The sequence below is a fragment of the Pteropus medius genome, unplaced genomic scaffold, assembly GCF_902729225.1.
Source record: "Pteropus medius unplaced genomic scaffold, Ma_sr-lr_union100, whole genome shotgun sequence".
Lineage (NCBI taxonomy): Eukaryota > Metazoa > Chordata > Mammalia > Chiroptera > Pteropodidae > Pteropus > Pteropus medius.
The window spans coordinates 15,898,350-15,923,624 of NW_024354503.1; the positions used below are offsets into that span (position 1 = coordinate 15,898,350).

The window sequence follows — 25,275 nt, forward strand, 5'->3', positions numbered from 1 at the left end:
ACCAACCATCTTAAGGCTGTATTGGGTGAGCCATTGATTCTCTTTGCGGAATCTGCTTTTCTCTACCCCCAAACAGGTTAATGAATCTCCAAATTGCTGTTCTGCATAGGATGTGTCCCTTCTGCCATTTTTCCCTCACATAGAGAGTTAAAAATATGAACTATTTAATAAACTACAGACTTAACTGCCAGTCAACTATAAAACACACGCCTCTTTCAGGCCACTTTTTGACAAGTTTCAGGTAAGAGTGATAGCATATTAAATTATTAGGCAGTTTTATGACTGCGCAGGGAAGATTTATTCTTTGATGAATAAATATTGCTGTAGCCCAATTTAAAACTTGACAAATGCTGATTTACGTCTTAAAATATATATAAAGGTTATTTTATAATGAAGTGGCAGCGGGCGGTAGTGGGGCAGGTTTAAAAGTGATGGCTGTGGCACCTTTGAGCAATATGCCATTAAAACACTGCCGCAGGCAGAGCTGCAGGGAGGTGTCTCAGTGCTGCTGGGGGTTCCTGCCACTCCCAGTAGTTATTGGGGTCCAGGTCACTTTGTCATGCATAGTCCTAGCTGATAGTGCTTTGAGGCACTAGTAAAAGTGTGGGTGCCTTCGGGACCCTAAAAGTTGATTCCATAGTGCATCTTTAAAGGATCTCATGTGCCTGCTTTTGTAACTTTAGAGTGGCTATGGTCCCAGTGTCAGCGACTACACATTTTTCAGGTAAAGAAGGTAGTTCTGAGGATGAATGCTTTAAAACCTAATTGAGGAGGGAAGCTGATGAGTTCTGTGTTCTAGATGTGGTGCTCATCCTACTTTTGAATCAAAAGAACCCTGGGGCATTTGAACTGACAAGTATGGATATTTATAGGAATAAAGGATTTATAATTGAAACTGACCTATAATATCTGTTTCATGCACACATGCATAATGATGGTAGGGCTAGATCCGTTACTTACTTACTCTCTTTTTTCTATTGATTGATTGAGTTAATGAATACACATCGTATAAAAATTAGAAGTTACGAAGAGTTTGAAATGGTGTATAGTAATTCTTCCTCTCCTTCCTGGCCCCAGTCTCCTAGCTCTCCTCTCTAAAGGTATTCAGCTATTAGCTTTTTGGTTGTCTTTTTCAAAGATAACCTATGCATCTAAATGCATATATGCACAGTAGTTTGAACACCTGCTGGCATATCATTCATGTCATTCTGTGACTTGTATTACTTAACAGTGTATGTGAAAAATGATTCCATATCATGACATAGAGAACACCCTCATCATTTTTCACAACTGCATAGAATTCCATTTTATGTGTGAACCACGATTTATTAAGACACTCCTCTGACTTATTATTATTATTTTTTCATCATTACAAATCATACTGCAGTGAGTGTCCCTGTATGGATAGCATTTTGCACATGTGGGAGTAAGACTGAAAAATAAATTCTTAGAAGTGGAATTGCTGGTAAAAGCATATATACGTCTGTGATTTTGGTAGACATTGCAAGTACCCTTTCAAGAAGTTTGTAGTGATTTATACCAACACCCTCAATGAATGAGACACCCTCGCCAACACAGTGAGTTATCAGACGTTTTGATCTTTGCCAATCCGATAGATGAAAATTGGTATCTCACTTAGTTTTCATTTGCATTTCTTTTATGAGTGCGGTTGAGCACTTTTTCCACAAGTTTAAGATCCATTTGTATTTCCTTTTCTTTCAATTTATATTCTTTGCCTATGTTTTGATCAAGTTATTGGTCTTTCACTCTTTTAGGTTGGGTATCTCTTTGATCCATTTCTGTGTTTGGCATAGCTCACTCCTGGGGGCTGAGGCAGACTATGAATTGAAAGGAGGCTTTGAGAGTGGGATGGATGGACCGCCCTGCTGATGAAAGTGGTTCCATTTTCCTGGGTGTGGCCCTTGCTGCCTTTGAGGCTGTGGAGTCCCTGAGGCTAGTGGATGCAGATGTCAGCCCTGCGAGTGCTCCATCAGAGCTGGCAGCAGTCTGACTCAGGCAGAGAGCAAATGTGTTGAACAACACAATACAGGTGTGTTGAACAACACACAAGGATGGAATGGTTTTGAGGATGGAGTGGTTTTGGGGACGGATGTGAGTGACATTGGGGAAGCCAGGGCTGGGAGGAGTGGGGCATGGGCATCTGGGGCACTGAGTACTTGCATTTAAGCAAATTCACAGGAAAGAGGCATGTCAGCTACACTGAAAATTTTCAAATACGTAATATTCGAGAAGTCAAGAAAAATAGGATACACATTTTAAAGTAGTACGGTGGTTACATTTTCAGCACTGTGCTTAATGTAGGGTTTTTTTTTTCAACTTCATACACCTTTTCATTGAGGTTTATCTAAACATGAAGCAGTAGTTCTCAACTGAGAGTGATTTTTTTTCCTGCTTCAGGGCATTTGGCAGTGTCTGGAGACATTTTTGGTTGTCATATCTGGAGTGGAGGGGAAAGAGAATGCCACTGGCATCTAGTGGATAGAGGCCAGGGATGCTGCTAAACATCCCTACAATGCACAGGACAGTGCCCTCAACAAAGAATTTTCAGCCCCAATTGCCAATATTGTCAGTACAAGAAAAGCCCTCACATAAAGCAGTTGGGTCCAGTTATTAATCTAAAAACAAAAACAATAGATCCACTATTTCCTTCAGTTTTCAGACATTTTGGACCCTCTGTAGTGTCACAGTTGGACTCACTAATTTATTACATTTAGACGAACTTCATCTGAAAAGGTGTGGAGGTTGAAGAAAAACACATTGAGAGTTTCGTTTGAAAATGTAACGCGAGCACACTGTTTAAAAAGAAGTCTAGCCTATGTTTTCTGAGTTTTCAGACATCCCCTGGGCTCCAGTGGGAGCTGAGACCTGTCACTACCACTTGCCCCTCCTCACTGTTTTCATTCTTTCCCCTGTGGATATGTCAGATATGGAAAGTGTAGAATTTTTTTAACCTGAGGCTCCCGAAAGGAGAGTCTTGGATCCCAGCAGGGTGGCATTTTCAGGGTTTCCAGGCTCTCAGCACAGTGGGAAGACAGTGCTGGGGCTCTGCTAGGTTCTGTCGGAGTCTGTAGCACCCCAGTCCCCCACGCCCTCAGGATGTCTGTTGCCTTCAAACCCAGGGGTTCAGAGGAACCAGCAGAAATACCCTAGGGTTTTCCCCTTTGTTTTCAGAGAGGGAGGTGGCCAAGAGTGCATGTTGGGGACCCAAGCTGCCCAGTTGAAATCTTTATTCCTCATGTATGCATAACTTTGGGCAGGTCTCAGTTGCCTCATCTGTAAACAGGGAGTAGTATTAGCGTCAGTTAAGAAGATTAACTGAGTTACTATATGGAAAGGACTTAGCACAGTGCCTATGTTAGCCGTTGTTATTATCATCATTGTTATTATTAGTTTCAGCTTTTGGAAGTTCCAACCTTCTGTTCTTCCTTCTGCAATTCTGTGGAAACCCTTTGCCGAGATGAGCCAGCATACCAGATTCCAGGGGAGCCTCTAGTGGCTTCCCTGGGTCCACATGTACACAAGTGCCCCTCCCTGTGTCTGGGGTGCGCTCTGCTTCTCCTAGGAGGTGCCAGGAGCTTGCGCTGAGCCACCTTGTGCTCTCCCACCGCCTCCGACCTCCTCCATTCTGTGCAGGGAGGTATGGGCCTGCCTCTGTGAGATGGGTCTCCTCCTCATTCCACTCTTCAGATTTCAGTTCCCATAGCCATTTTCCCACTTCCCACCACATCATTTGGTGTGACTAGCTTGGAAAAGCTCAAGTTGGGGATGGCTGTGTCTGGGCCGTGGGTTATGCATTCGTGTAAGACTAAGCTTTGGTCAAGCCTGGCCTGTCAGAGGAGGGCTTCCTACTCTCAGTCCTCAAGGTGCATTTCAGCTTGGCCTCAGCCATAGTCACCAGAAAGGGTTATTTATAAAATGGGGATAGCCTTTGGCCAGAACATATAAACAGTATATCAAAAAGTTGTTCAGTGAAGCCAACTTTTAATTTCGTTTTCTTTTCGTTTCACTTGGAGGTTCGTATTCAGATAGTTTTCATGGATCATTTAGTGGCCGGGGATCACAGAGTCTCATGGCTGGGTGAGTGGTTCAATCTGAGTGCTGCAGTTAGCACTTTGTTTTAAAAAATCTCTAAAAATGCAGAAGACTTATAGGATGCAGTGAGGCGATAGAGGGACAGGGGCAGATAAACCCTGTCCCCAAGGAGGTTCTAGCCCAATGGAGGTGGTGTAGCTCCTGACATTAGGTGCTCCCAATATGTTGATGGAGAAATAGCCCTAACCTTCATGGGGCCCCCATTCTGATGGAAAAAGCATAGGATTAATTCACAGTCTGAGATGAGATCGTTCATATTATTGGGGACTCCCAGTCTGATTGGGGAAAGACAAATCCTGCTTATCTGGCCTGACAGAGGAGGCCTGAGTCTTGCTTTTCGACCTAGGTTGATGATGTATGACACAGGGCCCTCAAGGGAACGTTGGAATGGAGCAGTTCTTAACCCCGAAACTTTTTTTCTCGCTGTGTGCTAGGAGTGCGAGAGATAGGAGAGACTGTGGCGGCCGGGGCAGAAGCAGATTCAGCAATGCCTTCTGCTTTGGCTGTAGCAGCCGCTTTCACTGGCCTCTGCAGGCTGAGCCCCACCCTAAAACATGTGTGGAGGCTGCGCTATCTTTAGTGGTCACCCTTTGTAATCTTTAGAGGACGTTGCTGACGTGGCTGCTTCCTGGGCTGGACCTTTCTCCCTAGAGAGCTATCTGTGCCTTTTGGGGGTGAGAATTTGGTATGGGGCAGGGAAGGCGGTGGTTGGGGGCATCTAAAACACTTGGCTGCTGTTCCTTGTCTTCTCCTGAGTCAGAGTCAGGTGAGACTTTTTTGGTCCATCCGTCTCAAGGTCAGAAAATAGAAATATCCTAGAAAGGACGTTAGACATCATCTAGTCTTATCTTCCCATTTCACAGAGGAGACTGCGGAGGCCCAGAGAAGGGAAGTATATTTCTCACTGCTGCTTAGAGGCTGTTCTGAGTTGGATTCTGAATCTGGTCCCCTAGCACAAGCAGCCTGGTAACAATGGCGGTCAGACTGGCTCTGGTAAAGCCTATGTCAGTCAGTTATTTCCCTGCTCAGAGCCCTGCATGCTTCCATCCCACTTAGAGTAAAACCAAGTCCTTACTGTGGCTTCAGGGCCAGCCTGATTTGGCTCCCACCCTCCTGCCTCTCTAACCTGCCTCTTTCCTCATTCATGCCACACTAGACTCTTGGTCATTCCTTGAACTGGGACATTCCTACCTCAAGGCCTTTGTACTTAACGGATCCTTTTGCCTGGAATATCTTCCCCCCAGATATCTGTATGGCTCGCTCCTTCACCTCCTTCAGAGAGCTCTAACCTGGCCATCCTAGGTAAAATGCCCTCCTTCCCTGCCATTTTTTATCCCTCTCATCCTGCTGTGTTTTTCTCGAGAAGTTTTCACCATCTTACATGGCACATAACAATTTATTTATTAACTCTTTACTTGTTTCCTCCCTTTAGAACTTAAACACCAAAACATGGTCTCTTTTGTTCACTGCTATATTCCCAGCAACCAGAACAGCCTTGGCACATAATAAGTGCTCAGTATCTATTTGTTCAAGGAAGGAAAGGAAGAATAAAGAAGGGAAGGAAGAAGGGAGGGAGGATAAAACTGAAATCAAAGGAGTCCAGGAACCTGGTGTTAAGGATGGTTTGATTTGATTTGTCTGTGCTTCAGAAAAAGGACAGAACTTAATGGGATGGCTGAGTCCCATCACTTTCCAGTGGCCGTCTGGATCTATCTCTTTGGTGTGGTGGGATGGCAGCACTTCCTGTCTGCCCCCAAGTTCCATCCACCCTGCACGATCCTTGTACTTATAACTGGGAAAAACTAGGTTAAACTTCACTCTTTCCAGAAAAATTGTGTTTAATAAATGCTCTGGATATGGGAAGGCCCTGAACCCTACATCGGAGCCCTCTGACCCTTTTGCCAAATGAAGAAATAGAGATGGCACTGGTGGAAGGAAGCTGCGTCTTCTTCCTTAGGGTTTGTAAATCTTCAGTTAATCTGCATAACCTGACTCTCCTTTCCCAGGGACAGAGTCAAGTGCTAGAAGAGTTGAGGATGGGGAGAAAATTGGTGATGGGAGCCATATACCCAGTATATGAGTTTTGGTTGGATTCATGAAATTGGGAGGTTGAAAGGGGAAGCTGCAAGCTCCCGGGTTGTGGTCCTGCTCCTTTGCCGTGGGTGGCCTTGGCCCATTAACTTCCCCTCTCACAGCGTAGCTTCCTCATCTACAAAATGAGAATTGGACTAAATCTGTGGGGGTGGGGTGGGGGAGTCGAGGCTCCTGGGGACCCATGTGATTGGGTTGTTCCTAAGGTCTTGTCTAGTACTGACATCAGCATAGATGACCATGTTTTAAATTTACTCCTCTCTTTGGATCAAATACCGGATTTTTTGGTGAAACCATGGCTTCCTTGATATGCTGGAAATAAAGGTGGCAGCTTTTTTTTAAAAAGTAAATGTTTAAAAAATTTTCTCAGTGCCAGTTACTTTAGTGTGGGTTTTTTTTTCTTTTCTTTTTTTTTTCCTTTCTTTCTTCTTCTTGGTCTTAACCTGTAAGTGATTATAAGATGAAACAAGTTTCAGTTTGAGTCCCCCTTGCCGTACAGTCTGAGCCTGTACAGAGTTGACTTATCACATTTACTTTCAACTAGTCTGGCTGTTCCGGGGAGGCCTTTTCAGCCAACTGTTCACCCTTAGGGGCAGGAAGACATGGTCTCGGACAGTTTGGAAGCTGGGTTTTCAGCATTGCTGTAGGTAGACCCAGCACCTCTCCCCAACTTGCTTGCTGTCCCCTCCTCAGCACTATGACCTGAGTCGGTGAGCATTCTCCTTAGGGAGAGTGTCAAGTTGCAACTCCTTCCCAAACCCTTGCCTTTTGCCCAGGACCAGCTGCATAATCTGCTGGGCCCAACGCAAAATGAAAATGCAGAGCCACTTGTTTAAAAATCATCAACATTTTCGAGATGGCGACAATAGTGCATTAAGCCAAGTGCAGGGACCCATGATCCTGCACAGGTCACAGGCCCATGAAGTTGGCTCTGTTCTTCCATCTTACATTACCAGGACTGTGGAGATTTATAAAACACATTTTTAAGAATCATTACAAATTCCCGCAGAAGGAATTTGAGCTGTTTGTGTCATGGCCTCTGTGATTCAGGATTGCTGACCTGATCCACTGTGTATTTGGAAAATCACACCAGCCCAGTATGGAGGGTTTGGGCAGTGTCTATGAGCGCTGGTGGAAGGAGTTTGCAAATGGCTGCACTGTCCAAGCAGCCCCAAGAATACTGGAGGCTTCTTTCTGTAGGAGCGTCATTTGTTTTGCCCTTTAAAAAGTCTTTGGATGGATAAACAAAATGTGGTATATCCATACAATAGAGGATTACATAGCTATAAGAAAGGAATGAAGTAACAATCCATGCTACCACATGGATGAACCTCGAAAACCTTATGCTGACTGAAAGGAGCCAGACACGAAGGCCATATATTTTATGGTTCTATTTTCATGAAATGCCCAGAGTGGGCAAGTCCATAGAGAGAGAAAATGGTTGCCAGGAAATGATGGAGAGTGACTGCTAATGGGTATGAGATTTCTTTGGGGGTTATGAAAATACTCTGAAATTAGATCGTGATGGTTGTACAACCTTGTGAATATGGTAAAAACTGCTAGATTGTGCGGTTTAAAGGGTAGATTTTATGGGTCATGAAGTACATCTCAATTTAAAAACAACTAGTGAAAAAAGCCTTTTCGAAGGTTCAGCATTGAACTCTGTACCTCTGTGCCCTTGTTGGATGTTGGTTCAATGTGGGAGCCCCCTTCTCTCCTTCCTGCCTCCCCCTCAGTCACAGATAATCTCTTGAGCATCCCTTATGCAAAGCTTGTTTTCCAGGAAAGATCTTCTGGAAGCCTCCATGCTAAGCGGATATGTGGCTGCTAAGACTTAGCCTCTCCCGAGATATTTGCATATTAGCTTATAAAGGGAGAAAGCTTTTAGGTGAGAGGAATGAACAGTTAATTTTAGAATTCCAAGTACGATCAAGCGTATGTGGAAGGTTTCTTTTTTTCATGGAGCGAGGGTGCTCTTCATGGCTGTGGAGCTAGGGGTCTAGGTACCCTTTCCACACATGATCCGGTTGACCCCAAAGCAGGGCCAGGTTGATGGTGAGTGGTGAGAAACATCCCCTTTAGGACAAACATCTTTGCCCCAGACCTGGCCAGGCTACCTTTAACATTTTCCTAAGGTGGTGGTGGTAGTGGGGCGGCATTTTGACTTTGGAGGCTGCTGGGAGGAAATATCCTTCTGGTCAGGTTTCATTTCTGCTGTTAATGCGCTTGGTTTTTGAATCAGGTGGCCCCTATTCGAGATAGACCCCTTGCCCAGCTCTTTTCTGCTCTCATCTCTATCATTTCAGTCCTACTCGTCCTTGTCCCATGTTCCTCCACCTCCCATCTCCCTCTTCACACCTCCTGCTGACTTCCCCCTCCTTTCCCATTGTCAGAGCCTCACCCTTCAACATCCAATGTAGTTCAAGCTTTATCTCCTGAGAATCCCCTTAGTCAGTAGTAAGCCCTCATCCTTCATGTTTTTTGTGGCTCTCAGGTCCAGACCTTTATCTTAATCTATCTTTGGATCTTTAGTGCCTGGCATGATACTTGTACACAGTAAACACTTAATAAATGCCCTGCCTGGCTTGGGAGAGTTGCTTTTCCCTAAGCCTCTTTATCTAGATCTCAAGGGATATTAAATTCCCATATGATTGCTCTTGGGTGCTTATATCTTAAACACTGCCATCTGTGAGGGGAGGAAGGGAACGAGAGGAAGACAGGTCTGCACTTCAGCCCCGTGCGTCTGGTGGATGGATGGAGGCCCCGGCTTTGTCAGTCATGGTCTCAGCATGAGATGGCTGACACATGCTAAGGGTTTAAATGGGGAGACGTTAACGAAGGGAAGTGTGTACAGAAGTGTGGGCAGTTTAGGGAAACCAAAGGATAGTGAAGCACTGCAGGGCTGGCAACAGTGGGAAGCTGTTACTTCTCCTAGGCTAGGAGGGAGCTCCAGAGTTGGGGAGAATCCTCCCCCCCCGCACCTCCGACAACAGCCATGATGCTGAAGGGACACAACCACTGCCAAACTGTGAAGAGGTAGGAGGAAGAGGGAAATAAATTTGTATTTATTACGAGGAAGTTGGTGGTCCAAGAAAAGCAGAGAAGTGTATGTGTGTCCCCGCGCACACACGCGTGTGTGTAGTTGAGAACACCGGCTGCCTGGCATTCTTCTGTTCAGCTGGCTCTTACGCTTCTTAGGTTATTCAGGATGTGACCAGTCAGCCAGTATTCCCTTCTTTCCAACATCATGGCTGTTATTAAGGAGAAAGTTCCCTGTCTACATCAGCAGGATGGGCATCGGGTCATTTTGATGTAGCAAGAATAACAGATAATATTCATTGATGGCAGGAGGCCCTGAGCTTCCTAAGTATTTTATAAGCATCCTGTCATCAGATCTTTCCAATAACCCCAGCAGGTACCATTATTATCCTCATCTTCATCATATTGCTGATAAAGAACTTGGGACTGAGAGAGTTAGTAAATTCCCCAGCCGCACAGCTAACGAGAGGCATAGCGGGGCTCAAAGCAATTCTCTTGACTTCTGAATGCACACTCATAACCTCTCGCTGCCTCGCCATCTCATTCCTCCACAGGGGGGGCCCTCCCCACCCTGTGGTCAGTGCCACGTGTGTGCTGGTCCCACTGCTGGGATGGTCTTCCCACTTCCTCTCCACTTGACCCAATTGAACCCTTTTGTCAAGACCCAGCTCAGATCTCATTTCCTCTATGAGGCCTTCTCCAACAATTCTGGCCTCCCCATACCATTCCTGCTGCCCTGCAAGCAGAGGCAGGTAACTAACGATCCACCATCCCCTCAGGGTGTTATCCAGCTGTTTGGCGTGTGTTATCTCCTCAGTCTCCAGGAAGACTCCAACTTAATAAGAGCTGACAGATTTGAGGATTGGTTTTCTACTTGGTTAGTAAATGCCCACTGAAAGGCAACAGGGAGAATTTTCTTAAGAAGAAAGAGAAGCAGCAGAGCTTTAAGAAGAAAGAGAAGCAGCAAGATCTGAGCTCAGTAGGACCTTACAGTCTAGTTGAGTGTGTGGGGAGAGAAAATAGACACACACCCCTACCTAAAACAGCATAGCACTTCTACAGAGCAGCATTCCCTCCTGAACAGACGATCATACCATCAACCAAGCAGTCAGGCCCAATGGAGGCGAACATATGAGGAGCCAGAATTGTTGAAGGCTTCCTTCTTACAGGACAGGAGGTGGGTGCTAGTCTAATACCCTCCACAGGGGTTTCCCAAAGGCCCCACAGGCCACAGTGGCATCTGGGTAGAGCATGGCCAGTCTGTATTTTGGCAGTTTTGAATTATTTTACAGATGTCTCTTGGGGGTCCCCAGAAGTTTGGATAATTGGCAAATGTCCTTCGTGTTTGGAGCTGACATCAAGGAGAGGATTAAGCACCATGTCCCCCGCCCTCTCATGAGTCACCCAAGGCCACTTAGGAGCCTTGATGTTGCACTGGGAAGACCTCGGCCCGCCTCAGTGTGGTGTTCCTTAATCTCATTTCTTTTTTTCTCTATTCCTATTTTTTCCACCCACTCCTGTTGGCCTAGACCCAACTAAACACCGGAAGGGTAGAGTGAATTGCGGGTAAGCAGTTGGAAGGATGAATAAGCAGATGAGGGGCTGAGAACCCTTCGCTTGGGCCTCCCTTTGCTGGCCCTTGTAAATTTTGCTGTTAACCTTCTTTGGATTTTTTTCTCTGCTGGGCCTTGGACATGCTAGGAGATGCTCCAGACATCCCAAATGCCTTCTTCTTCCTTGAACACATCACACACTCTCTTACCTCCAAGCCTTGATCCTATGGTCCTTGATGCCTGAAGACTCTCTCACCCCTCTTTATTGCCTTGTTAGACATTAGGGAGCAGTGGGAACTGTAGAGAATTCCATAGTTTACACTCCATTTAGAGCGTTTCGGGGCTTCTGATCTACAAGTTGTAGGTCTGAATGTTACTTGGAGTAGGTGTGGCTGCTTGTCTTGGTGAAGGAGAAAACAAGTAGGGGTGGGTGACATAGCCTGAGTAGACAGGGACCAGAGAGACACTTGGGAGAAGGCAACTGACCCATGTGGCTGAAACTCGGGGAGCAGAGGGAGATGAAGCTAGAGGAGGTCAAACAGAAGGGGCTTGACAGCTGTGCTCGGCATCCCTTCTACATCTGTTCTGGATAATGGCAGAACCTGGGGGTAACTTGGGGTCAGTTGCAGGGGTAGACTCTGCCCTAGACAGGGTGCAGAAGCCAGGGCAGTTCTGGGGGAAATCTTTCATTTTACAAAAAGGAGATGCCAGACCGGGACTTGCTCTGGTGCCTTTGCTTCTCAATGCTGTGTAGGTTTCAGAGATCAGATGATGCTTTGGTTTAGGTTTTAAACCATCATTATTCCTTTATCACATAAATAAAACATAATACAGATAAAGAGGAAAAGGAAGTGAAATTATTATCACCCGTAATCCCACCACCCAGATATCATTTACATGTAGAACTTGAGTACGGAGACTTCCTGGGCAGTTTTCTGTATTTGCAAGGTAGAAGCTAACCGTAGATATATTTCGTAACCTACTTTGTTTTAGAGTGTGCGCGTGCGTGTCTGTGTGTGATTTTGTACCATTTAAAAAAATGCATGCTTGCCGAAATTCAAACTGAAGGGTGTAAAGAGAACCTTTTTGCTCCCTGCCTTACCCCTTAATTGTACTCCTCAAAGGTAGGCCTCCTTAAAAGTTTCTAGTATATCCTTGATTAGGGAGAAATTTAGAAGGGATAATGTGAGTGGAATAAAAAACTGTAAATAATTGTAATTTATACAAATATTAGCTGTCACGTGTCAGGAGGAAGGTGTAGGGTGGGTTTGGTGGGACTGGGAAATAGTTTGTGGTTAGTGAAGGGACTTCCAGAAATAGATATTGTGGATTTGTCACATGGGTGTTGGTGAGGAGCAGGGTGAGTAGAGGTGAGAGGCTGCGGCCAGGACCACGTATTGTCAGATCTTACCTCCTGGGCTGGGATCGGGGTGGAGAGGATGGCAGGTATGCAAACGAGCAAGAGACTTGTCAGGAAGCAGTGATAGTTTTTGGTAGATATTTATAAAAATACTCTTGCTTAACAAAACGAAAAGTCGGGAACTTCTAGTCCCCCAAAATTAAAAAAGAAAGATTTTAACATATCTACGAATACTAAAAAATTTGAGTGACACTGCAGAACTGGATGAGGAGTTGTGTCGGATTTGGTTCTGGTGTTGCGTCTGTCAGAGCAGTCTTGGACTGAACCTTAATTTCTTCAGATCTCAATTTTCTTAGCACCTGATCAGTGGTTTTCAACCCTGGAGGCACATTAAAGTCACTGGGAAACATAAAAGAAAAAAAGGAAATCTGTGGGAGCGGGGCCTGGGAATTTTTTAACGCAGCCAACATTAGAGAAGCCCTGGATCATCCTAATTGCTCATTTTAGCTCTAAAATGTTATGATTCTGTGTATTGTATTATACAATTTTGTTCCTTTCACATACTGTGCACAAAAGTTGTAAACTTCTTACATACTAAGAAGTCTTACTTTTTATGAAAAACTCCCCATAATTCTCCTTAGGCCAATGAGATAATGCCAACGTTCTTTCTCCATTAAGTCAAGAATCATAAACATAGTAAAACATCAAATAATTCACTTTTGACACCCCCCCCCCGGAATCGAAAGCGTGGACTTTAATATCTCATTCCCCCACTAGGTGGAATGAGACCAGGTGTTCTAGGCATTAAATAATAATAATATCTCATTCCCTCATTTTGAAAAAGCTATTGACTGGAGCCCTGAGGGCACCTCCATTTGCAAAGATGACCCCGAAGAGTTCAGAGAGAAGACATTACTGGAAATGTTTTTGCTAGAAGAATTGTGTATACCGTAAGTTCCAAATTAGGAGGTCCAGTTTGGGGAGGTTTTATCAGATCTAAATTCTACATGGAGTAGGAGGTGTTTAAAGAGACTTGGTGCTGTTTTATCTTTACCATTGAAGTTTTGGGTTTTGTCTCTTCCTAAATGAGTCATTTTTTTTTTAAAGGAACCTAACTTGGGGAGGTGGGGAAACCACTGCCGGAGGTGCTGAGAGAGGAGGCGGGCAGTGAGGCTGATAGTCAGGGGATTGAGTTCACAATTGGGCCATTTACCCAGGAGGGGCAGAACCAAGGATCTGTCTGCTGAAGGTGGATCAAGAAGAGTATTGATGTGTTTATTAAGTTACCAAGTATTTTCTGGAGCATACCCACCAAACATATGGCCTAGTATCAAGGCTCAATCCACAGATTCTGGGAGATAGTGGACAAAGGGGAAGGAAGCACCTAGTTTTCACTTTGGTTGGGGAGATGGGACACAGATCATGGAGGTTAGGCGTGTCCATCTTTGCCTGCACTTAGAAATGAACGAACTGAAATGATAGCTCCCCATACCAGTGCAAACAGTACACATGAAAATGTTAGTGCCAGGCAGGATTTCAGAGGAGGAAAAATGGCAGCCTGAGGGCCCCCGTTGTGGAGCACTAGGGGGCCTGATGAGACATGCACTGGCCGGGCAGCCAGATGGAGATCGAGTTCTGTGGGACCCCCTCACATCACTTCCTCTTTCTGTGCTGAGTTCTCCCAGCTGAAAAATGACCCCACACATCTAAGTCATCCAGACCCCTGATTGACTGTTCAGAGTGTTCGCTGTCCTTGATGCCTGAGGAGGTAGGGGAGGGACAAAAAGTGGGGAGGAGCTGCCAGACCCTGGCTTTGAAAAACCAGAGCAGCTCCACGTGATTTGGCCCATGTTCTTAGAGTGAGGAGCTCCCTGGCACCCAGAACGAGTTTTGTACATTTGGAACTTTGGCCAAGCACACTTCTTTTATTCCACACCGATTCCCTACCCCCCGTCAAGAAGTGATGGTTTTTCATCTTTTCTGAGTGGTGTGCAACCTCCTGCAGTTGTACATGCATGTTTGCTAAGTTTGTCACAAACTTCCTGTTTGGGTTTGGTCTGAGGCTCGAAGCTTTGTGTGTTTTGAAACCTGGGCGTTCACAGAAGTCCAGCCCTTCTCTCTTAGCGGCCGTGGGGTGGCCCTTTTGTTCTCCTCCTTTTTGCTGACTTTTGTCATCCTTTGCAGACTTTCCCACTGGGAAATGCTCTGCAGCTTCTGTACTTGTTCCTATTAGCGAGATTTGAGAGCTGTGAGATCTGAAAGCTGGAAGGAGGGAAGGGAGCAACATTTATTGGGCCCCTTACATAATGCCAGGCACTGTGTTAGATGTTTCTGTACATTTCTTGTTTTATTTGAGCTTCTCATTAGCTCCTGCAGAACCTGGCTCAAAGAAGTTAATCGACCAGTCCAAGGTTGGACAGCCACTGGGTGACAAAGTCAAGATTTGATCCCAGGCCCAACTCTAGAGCTCCTGTTATTTCAACTATGTCACGAGGCCCACATTTTGCCTTTGGTTCCACTGTTTTGGGGAGATCTTGATTTCTTATTGGACATCTTGGGAGACAGCATCACCTTGATCCCTATAATTTTCTCTCAAACCCTTGTTATTCAGCTGCCTCTCATTCTGTCTGTGTGGGATGTGATTTGATAGCTCTGAGTACTTTGCTAACTTTCACTTTTCCCAACCATCCTCTCCCTGAACTGCTGTGTGGTCCGTGGCTGATGAGGACCAACTCTCAATTTCCCAGAAACATAGTATAGTATCCTTTTTCCTCCTTCAGGGAGCCCAGCACTGACAATCCCGCTAATCACCATGAACTCCCCTCAGCCAGATTTCTCACATGTCAAGCTCTTCCCTTGAAGAGGGAAGAAGATGGGATCTTTATCCATGTCTATGAAAGTGTGCGAAAGGGTAGCTAAGGAAGGATACCAAGACCTGGAGTGTGTAGAAGCAGGAAGAGGAGGGAAGAGCTAAATCTGGCCACCATCCACCTTATTAGGATTGCTGTTAGTATAGAGTGCCAGACTCTGGATGCTCCCGCAAAGGAAGAATGGGTATGCTTCCAAAAACTTCAAGAAGGCCCTCTGTTTCTTCCCTTACACATCCAGGTCTCTTGTATTTTCTGAAAAACTTCTAGAGGTACATCATCTGAGCTTCATCAGTATTATTCTGTGGGTCAAGTAACATTTACCTGGTGTTGAGCAGTGGGCAATTTCAAGCATTTTCAATACATATTAATTACCCTCAAGGGGTTTGCAGTCGACATGAGCAAATGGAACACTTGCCAAGAGAAGATCAATGCAGTGAGCTCAGAAGAGCAGGGGAAAGCTCAGCTAGCTGGGGTGGTACCGCTCAGTGGACTGCAGGAAAACAGGGCAGTCACAGGGGTGGAGCTGCAGGGGGAGGAGTGTGCCCAGCGCTGGGATCTTAAGGCAGGGTCACAGAAAGGGGAGGAGCAAAATGGAGGGGGTGGAGCCGAATGTGCCTGTGGGAAACAAGGTTAAAGAAAGGGATATGCATCGCTTATGAAGGATCCTGAGAGATGGCTGTGGAGTTTGAAATTTTCCTGTATTGGGGAGCCACCAAAGCCAATCAAATAGAATGGGGATAGGTAAAAACAGTGCTGGAAGAAGGTTCATCTGGATCTGTGCATTGTAAATGGGGAGTGCTGCTGGGAGGTGAGTTGGATAACATTTATCATGCTGGATATTAGAAATGAAATGTTGAGGGCTTGGACTAGGGTAGTGTCATGAATATAGAAAAGAAAATAGAGATGGAAGGTTTCAGATCCCAGCTGTCACTTGCTACCTGTGTGACCTTGAGCAAGTTTACTAATCTTTTGAACTTCATCTGTAAATAGAAGCTGAAAACACTTCACAGGACTGTTGTATAAGGATTTTAACTTGTGTCGCATCCAGCGCATAGTAGGTGCTCAGAAGTAGGAGTCCTCTCAGTGTAAGAGGAATGGTCTGTGATCGACTGGGAGGAATTGGGGGAGTGGAAAGGGTGGAAGGGCTCAAAGAAGCCTCAGAGGATTGAATCTAGAAGCCTGGAAGAATGAGGCAACCTTGACGGAAATGAATGGAGCTCTTTGGGGTTCCTCTCCTCCTAAATCTAGGCTGCTGAGGACCTGTCCCAGAAACCCCATAGCCATTGGGATTGTGCCTGTATGAGACCACGGCCTCTGGTTTCGGCTGGGCCCTCAGTGGTGCTGGCCAGCAGCCAGCTCTCTCTAATCAAGGGATCGGAGTCGGTACTGGTTGAGGTGAGTGAGGCACTTAGGGCACAAAATCTAAGAAAGCGCTTGGTTTCGGATCCAACCCTATACCTGCAGGACTCTCCCACAGCAGCGAGCCCATTCAGGTTCCTGCCTCCCCTCCTGGGCGAGTATTGGCATCTGGGCTCATTGCAAGCTGGTTTCCTTCCACTCAGAGAAGGACCCTTTCCCTCCCCCGAACAGAGAACCTTCTTCCAGCACATGGGTCCCCCATCTCCTGTAGCTCTTGGGACCTCACTCCCTTCAGTTATTCAGCAATAAAGTCTTTCTTCAAACTTTCACCTCCTTTTTTTCACATTCCTGTTTCTCCTTCCCTCACAGACAGAAGTCTGGAAGGCATCTGCCCTCAGGTTTTGCTCCTTGGCTGACACAGCCCACTCAGGCTGGCTTCGCCTGTGAGAGGGGAGCCTGGCACGGGGAAGGGACCTGGTGGATTTGCCGCAGAGGGTTCCTGCCTTCCATAGGAACTGCCCTCTCTAAGGTCACCCTGGCTTCCATGTTACCACACCCAACGGACACTTCAGCCCTTATCTTTCTGGACTCTGCTGCTTTTAACACTGTGGACAACTTCCTCCTTTTTGTAACTCTTTTCTCTTGGCTTCTTTGATTCCACAAATAAATCTTTCAACAACTATTTCTTGAGCACCTGCCTGTGTTGGACTCTGAGTTATACCATAGTACAATATCCTTATTCTCAGAGAGTTTATACTCTAGTGTGAAAGAATAGACATAAAAACATAAACAAATGTCAGATAGTAATAAAGCTACAAAGAAAAATACTACAGGGAAGGGAATTGAAAGGATGCAGGAGTGGGAGTGGAAGGACTCACAGAGCAAGTGACATGTGAGCAGAAACCTGGAGTAAAGGATGCCTGGTAGAAGACTGTTTCAGGTAGAGGGAAGAGCAAGTGCGAAGGCCCTGAGGCAAGTGCCTGCTTAGGATGTTTGAGGAAGCCATTATGGCTGGAGGAAATTGAGGAAGCGTAGAGTAGGAGTAGAAGAGGTCAGAGAAGAGGCCGGCCAGGATATGTGGGCCTTGTAAGTCATTTCAAGGATTTTGTCTTTAACTTTGAGAAAGATGAAGCACTATCGGAGTGTTTTGAGTAGAAGAGTGATTTTTAAATGATCACTTAGGCGACTGTGGGAGGCCTGGTGTAATAGTTTGCTGGGGCTGCCATAATAAAGTACCACAAACTGGGCAACTTTAACAACAGAAATTTGTTGTCCGACAGTTCTGGAAGCCAGAAGTCTGAGATCAAGGTTTCTATAGAGCCACGCTCCCTCTGGAGGTGCCAAGGAAGGATTTGGCCAGGCCCCTCTCCTCGCTTCTGGTAGTTCATTGGCTTGTGGCAGCATAATGCCAGTCTTCATAGGATGCTTGCCCTGTGTGGGTGTCTATGTCCAGATTTCCCCCTTTTTATAGGGACACCAATCATATTGGAATAGGGACCCACTCTACTCCAGTATGATCTCATCTTACTGGCTAATTTTATCAGCAATGACCCTATTTCTAAATAAGATCACATTCTGAGGTGCCAAGGGTTAGGACTTCGGTATAGGAATTTGAGGAAGACACAATTCAAACCATAACATAATTCAGTGCATGTGGTACCTGGATTGTAGAAAGGCGAGGGTAGAAGAAGAGAGACCAGTTAGGAGGTTACTGCAGTAACCTAATGAGAGAAACTATTGGTGTAGACCAAAGTGGTAGCAATGGAGGTGGTGAGAAGTGATGGAGGCCTGGATATATTTTGAAGATAAAGCTGACATCGTTTGCTGATGGATTGTACATGGTGTGTGAGGGAAAGAGGGGAGTCACAATGACTCCTGGATTCTGGGCCTGAATGACTAAGAGAATGGAGTTGGGTGTCTTTCTCTCCTAAATCTGCTCCTTCCTTGGGACCTTCCTCAGCAGCCTCTACAGAGTCCCCTTCCTGAGCAGGTCCAGCGGCTATTGGGGTTTTCAGGGCTCCATCTTTGGTTGCTTCTGGTCACTCTTGATTGATATGATCTGTTCCTGTGTTAAGCCAAATATCCTGAATGTGCTGTTTGGGTCACTCCTACAGGCCCTGGCTCTGGAGGATGCTGAAGGAGGAAGACATGGAAGCAGGACGACCCTGAAAGGTTAAGCCTCTTAATCCTGAAACAGGTAGCTTCTCTGAAATTCTTGGTGTCTTAATGCTTTATGATGAAAGGGGTTATAAGATCATTTCTTTGACCATTGTGGTGTGAAAAATGCCCTGAGAAGGGACAGAGGTCTGCTATGGGCCTGGACACCCATAGATTTCTGGAAAACTTTGCCTGGGAAGTGGTCAGTGATTGTGGAGTCATATATTGGAATTCAGTACCAGTCGGAATGGCACCAAGGGCATCCTGTCTTGTTTGCCTTGACTTTGCATTGTTGTGAATAGTGAAGAATCCAAAGGACGTTCACGGATGGTAGTTCTAGAAGTGTTAAGAGAGAATTAGACATCTCTGGAGAATTGTAGCATGGATGGCCACTCTGAGAAAATCCACGGAGTCCGTCAGAGGCAGATTCCTGGATCAGGGTGCCTTTGAGCAGGCCTTGGGGGCATTTCTAGTGTTTTTTATCAGCTCTGGCCATGTTCTCTTCCAGGTTCAATTTGTCCCTTTAGAAAATAGACACACAGCTGTGATTCCTCTGCCAGGTCCCACATGGAAGCTATCTGAAGGGTCGATACATTTGTGTAGAAACAGATTTTTTTTTTTTTTTTGAGGTTATAAAACCCTGGTCTAGCAAGAGATGACTATTTCCCACAAATTCTCAGTGACAGTAGGGAAGGAGGGTAGTGGTGTCTAATATGGTTCTTTTGGCATGTGCGGGTCTTTTTCTCAGCAAGTGCCACACTTTTTAGCTCTCTTATGTGAGACTCAGAATCGATTGCTTCTGTTTCTTTTTTATCGTGGCTGATTTTATTTAACTTTTAAGCCATTGTGTCTTGGGGTTCCAGTAGGAAACAGATGGTTCACTCTAGTGGAGTACTCCAGGAGACTCTACTGAAAAGGGACTGTTTATAGTGGTGTAGGCAGGATAACAGAAACCATCACTGGATGTTGAAGCATCTCAGGGCTAGGAATGTCAGGGAGTTGTTCCCATGCCTAAGCCTGAAAGGAAGAGGGTGGTTATCAGAACTGGAAAGAAAAGCCATATGGAAAGGCTATCTCTGGTAGAAGGATGCAGTCAACAACATGGCTGGGAAAGGGCCAAAAGAATATCCTCATTGAACACCCCTTGGTTCTCCTGTCTCCCGATGGCACCTCCCATTAGGTATACTCAGCAGAATCCAGAAGGCAGGGAGCCATGTTGATGCTGTCCACAGAGATCAGAACTTCTGGGGATGTAGAGCTGAATGGAGAAGGGTGGAGGATGGATATAGAGGCACAAATGGGAAATCTGACCGAGCAAGAGATCCAGATTGTTTGAATTATATTATAAAGGCTGTTTTCACTTTAGACCCCAACCATTGGCTGTGAGGTCTGGAAGGAGCAACAGAAATTCTCTAGTCAAACTTAGTTCTTTTTATAATTGAAAAGGCATAGGAAAGTCAAGTGACTTGCCCAAGGCCATTCATGAATTCATTAATTCATGAAAGTTTTTCTTGAAAGCCCATTACATTTTCTCTAGAAAAATAACACAAAACATTTAAAGCAATAAGTAACAGTTAAAGCAAAATCTGAGCAAGTGCTAGGATAAAGCTGTAGGATAGTGCTTATTTCTCATTTATCATTTTGGATTCTTTGGGGTTGTGAATATCAGAAAACCAAACTCAGAGAGGCTCCCACAGCATAGGGGATTAATTAATCATATCATGGGGTGGACTGCAGGATGAGTGTGAATCAACAACAGCTCAGCATGTCAACCATCCAGTTTCTTTCCATCTCTCTGCTCACTCTTCCATGGTGCCAGTTCATCCTCAGGCTGGCTTCTCTCATGGAGGCAGAATGGCTGCAGAAGTTCTTGGACTCATCGTTTCACACCCCTGTGGTCAGAAGTAAAGAAGCATCCCTTCTAGTAACTTGAAAAGACTAAGAAATTATCTTCCCCAGAAGTCCCTTCCTAGCAAACAAACCCTGGCATTTCATTGGCCTGAATTGAGTCATGTGCTCATTCCTTAGCCAGTCCCAATGGCCAGGCGAGTGCTCCCTGTTGATTGGTGGGGAGGAGAGATTTTTAATTCTGATTGTCTCTATGGAGGAATGTGTCAGCTTTCCCCAAAGCACCAGGACTGGTTTCGGGGTAGAGCAGAGAGGTGAGTGATATACAAGTAAGCAGAGCTCTGGGCACTGTTCAGGAAGGAAAAGGTTTTGGAAGAGTGGCAGCTGATATCTACTATGCTGTATCATCTATAGAAACCTTACTAGTTTGCATTAATTGCTGGGGTAATAGTGAGAGGAAAATGACTCTTAACTAGTAAAAGTCTGGATTTTAAAGTGTTTTAACAGCATAGTTTCAGACAGAATCTTCCCAGTGCTGTTGGAATGCTGGCAATTAGCATCTCCTTTTCAGCATGTCTTAAAACCTAGGACCTTCTAGTAGGTTAAATATGCCTTTTTCAATCCTGTTTAATTTCTAATTTGCTTATTCAACCTTTTTATAGCCAGAGTAAACACCGAACTCAAATTTTGAGTCAGTGGAGATTAAATTACAGTAATGAGGTTCCTCATTTATAACCTCATCTATAAAATGGGAATAAGAATAGCACCTACTTTATAGGCTTGTTGTTAGGATTAACCGAGGTAATTTAAGTAAAGTGCCCAGTGGGCCAATGGCTGGCCCAATAAATGTTACCTTTATTAGCATCATATATCTCAAAATATTGTCACATTTATGTGTTTAGTGCATATTTAATCTATGAAATTAACTTTTCACAACAAATATATTATGTCACTGATTACCTCTGTTAGAAATGAGATAAGTAAGGGTATTAAAAAATTTAGTGTTTATGGATTTTTTTCTTTTTTTTTTCTGAAATGGGTTTTTTTTTTTAGAATTTATTTTGGGGAAAACCTAAATAAAAATATAGGTAGCATATAGTTAAAGGTAGGTATGTAATCCATGGAAAATAGGGATTTTTAATTTTACTCTAAAATATTAGCTGAAAAATGTTTTAAATAGTTGATGGCCTGTTATGACCTGCCCCAGCTGATTTTCTTGTCTTTGTTCTCAGTTTGGAGTCTCTGGAGGGACAAATGACCTTTCTGGGCTTTGGTTTCCCAAACCAGCCCGGTCAAGCTTTTTTGGGTGGATGGATTCTAGGATCACGTGGATTGGCAGAGATGCTGCAGTAGCCAGAAGCTAGTCCTGGGCATTTATTTCAGTGAAATTTCAGCTGACAGAATACTGTGACTCATTTTCTTAGAGCCTTTGGCACCATAAGGCTGACCTTTCAGAATCCTAGGAAGGTGTAGTGTCTGTCTTTCTTTGGGGTTCCCATGTTATGGTGGGGAGATCACAGGTTGGCACAATGCCCTCAAACTCACCTGTGTTCAAAAACCAGGAGGAGGTGGCTTTGTGGATCAAGGGGGAATATGGCGCTGCAAGGGGCCTCTGAATAGAAGAAAAAGTTCTAAAGCAACCAGGAATTTATAGACTGTAAAAATTTTTATCCCTCTCTTCCATGAGTATTCATTAAAATTACTTAAATTTTCTATATTGTTTGTTGCCCCTGACGTTAGGCACTATTATGATAACTAGATGAGAACTAGTGATAACTACATGATCGATCCTGAACCAATTCTTTGGTTCATTCGGAAGATGCTGTAGACAAGTGGTTCTCACATGTAGATCGCCTGGGCCAAGACGTTATCAAAATAAAAAGATTTGGGGGATTGGTTTAGGGATACCAATTTTTTATTTTTCCAAGGAATGATGTTTTTTAAAAATCTAACATCTGTCACCACAGTTTCATAACAGAAAGGTCTATCTTGATGTGAAAATAGAAGAAGATAATTTAAGAATAAAACATAAATCTTTACATTGAAAACAATCAGCTTTAGGAAGAATTTACTACACTGTTCTTATTTTTCTGATATTATCTGTGAAAACTACACCAGGAATGGGTGCTGCCTGCCATCTACCCATAACAAGTGTTGAGAAGAAGAGTTATCTACTTAATGTGCAACTGTAGGGGGGAAAAAATCATACTTTTTTGGAGCCTCTCTTGGCGCCTTGGAATTCTCTTAAGTGAAATGTCTTTGATTTAAAGGGATGCAAGCAATTCACTTGAATAAAAGTCTTGATAAATCCAACTCATTTTAAAAGGAATTGTTTACTCTCAAGCCATTAACTTAAAATTGTTAGTTTAATTTTCCACCACTAGGTAGAAAATTTTGTAATATCTAAATTGTTCAAAATAAAAGATATGTCCACAGTTTTTCTTTTTCCACAATTTAACCCTAAAAAATGAAATATCTGTTAAATTTGATTTGGCCTTTAGTTGTATGTGGTGTGCATCTGTGCGTGGAAAAGTACACACACACACACAACTTAGTTTGGTCTGAAAAGCCCCAGGAAGGAAAGAGTGTTTTTGAGAAAAGCAGTGTATACATTAGCTGGTGGTGTTAGTACTTGTAGCAACAATTGTATCTTGGAGTTGCCAAAAAAGTACGGCTTAAGATGCCTTTTGGAGTCCTTAAAAAACCCCAAACATACACCCAATCACCCCTGGCGTCCAAAACAGTAATAAAAATGTTCCTCATTCTGCTTCGCTTCACATGCCTGCTTGGCTTTGCCACAAACATGTTTTGCCTTCCAGCCAGGGATTAAGCTTCTGTGCGAGGCCATGACTGGCATGAAAGCAGCTTCCCTGCTCTGGTTGACGGGGAGAGAAAGACTGCTTGCATGCCTGTGTGAAATCCTAAATGGAATCATGGAATTCTAGAGCCTAAGAGCATTTTGAAGTCCCTGCCTTCCTGCCAGGTTATCCTAACGCTCGTCATCTGGACTGGCAAGAGCTGTCGTATTCCTAACTCTTTACTGAGCGCTAGCATTTCATGGGTTCTTTTTGAACAAGGACATGAACTAAGAAGTGTCTTTCTCAAGAAAAAGCAGACTGTTCTGTGCCACACTCACATCTGTAGTTATTGCCTTGTCCACAGCCTCATTCTTGGGCATAGTGTTACTGTTTGAGTCCTGTTTCTGTGCTTTTATGTGCTCATATGGTACAGTCCTTGCATCTTCTAGTCCTTGCATCTTCTAGTCCTTGCATCTTCACTCCATCTTAATTTGATGAGACTCCTTACCGCTTGTTTCTTCTAAAGTGTATCTCAGTCTACAGCTAGCTATGCGGTCTACAGAGCGATAGCTCAGTGTTTTTTTGGGGCAGATGTTACCACAACTCTCTTGTCTTAGTCAACTCAGGCTGCCGTAGACTAGGTGTCTTAGACAATATAAATTTATTTCTCGCAGTTCTGAAGGCCAGGAAGTCCAAGTTCACGGTGCTGTCAAGGTAGGTTTCATTCTGAGATCTCTTCTCTTGGCTTGTAGGCAGCCATCATCTTGCTGTGTGCTCACATGACCTCTTCTTGGTGCATCCTGGAGGGAGGAAACTCTGGTGTCTTCGTTTTCTTATAACGGCACTGATTCCATCATGGGGCTCCACTCTGGCGACTCGTCTTAACCTAATTAACTCCCAAAGGCCCCACCTCCTAATAGCATCAGATTGGGGGCCAAGGCCTAAACCTGTGAATTTCGGGGTTGGGGGGGGGCACCAACATTCAGTCCAGAACAATTTTGAATCTTTATTTGTGGCCCCTTGAAGTGCTTAGAAGGTCATTATTCCAGGAGCCCTGCAGTAAGTAGAGAAAGCCTTAGAGTTACAAGTTTTTATTGCCCTGGAAAAGGTGTGGTGTCCTACATCTGGAGAAGATGGCTTGATGGACCAGAAGCTGGAAGACCTTTAACATAGATTTAGAGGTGACCTGGATTAGGTAGGGTTAGACTGATGATCTGCTTGGCTTCTTTTCAGATCTTAGGTTTCCGCGTTTTATATGTCAGTGATAAAGTTATGGTTGCTAAACTTCGTCAGCCTCAGTGAAATTAGGATGGTTCAGTATTTACTATTCCCCTACCAACTTCTATGGCCTCCTTTACCGGCCTCCGAAAAGGAGACTCTTGGAACCAAAGCCTGGGAAAATGATTTTTTCTTAGCGCTTGATTATCTTGGGCATTTACTCCCTTTTCATGGGGGAAAGAAAGGCCGTCAATTATAATAAAACTGTTCCCTGTGCCATTAGAGATCTATATCTTACAGTATCATTTTAAATATATACAAACACGGTAATGTGCACATGGACACAGGTGTGCATGCACGTGCACACATAACCTATGCCAGGTGGAATATTTTCAATTAAAAAGGCCTTTGAAAATCCTTCTAAACTTTCAAGGAACAGATAATTCCTGTTATATAAACTGTTCCAGTATTGATAAAAAAAAAAAAAAGGTGGAAAACTTCCAGATCCTCTGTCAAGCAAACATGACCCTGATAACAAATTTGGCAAGCCCCTAAAGGGAGGCTCTATACCAATGTCGCTTAGGAATGTAAAAATTTTAGATAAAATTCTAATGAGTAGATTTCAATAATAGAGTATGTGAATGTTTCACTATACCCAAGTAGGTTATATTCCTGGAATGCAGGAATGGCTTCATATACATATAGTTTTATATGATTCACATAAATTGTTTAAGGAGAACTATATAACAATCTCATTAATTTCAAAAGTGTATTCAGTCAATTCAACTTTTAATTTTTATAAACTGCTTTAAAAGGAATATATAAAATGACCATTTTTTAATATAATAAGGTAAAAATTTTAATACATC

The 25,275-nt window shown here is 44.2% G+C and overlaps 1 protein-coding gene across 21 annotated transcripts in view; it reads left to right on the forward strand.

The window, feature by feature from the left end:
• Positions 1 to 25,275, forward strand: part of TRERF1 (transcriptional regulating factor 1) — a 187,427-nt gene that overhangs the window by 55,899 nt on the left and 106,253 nt on the right. For 16 of the 21 annotated variants that reach the window (XM_039854787.1, XM_039854785.1, XM_039854789.1 and 13 more), the window contains one exon: positions 18,500 to 18,582. The exons of 4 other annotated variants lie outside the window; for them this stretch is intronic. The gene's annotated coding sequence lies outside the window, so the exon portion shown is untranslated. Of the gene's footprint in view, positions 1 to 12,704; positions 15,835 to 18,499; positions 18,583 to 25,275 lie in introns of those variants that run through there. One more of the 21 variants, XM_039854788.1, reaches the window with a different exon arrangement.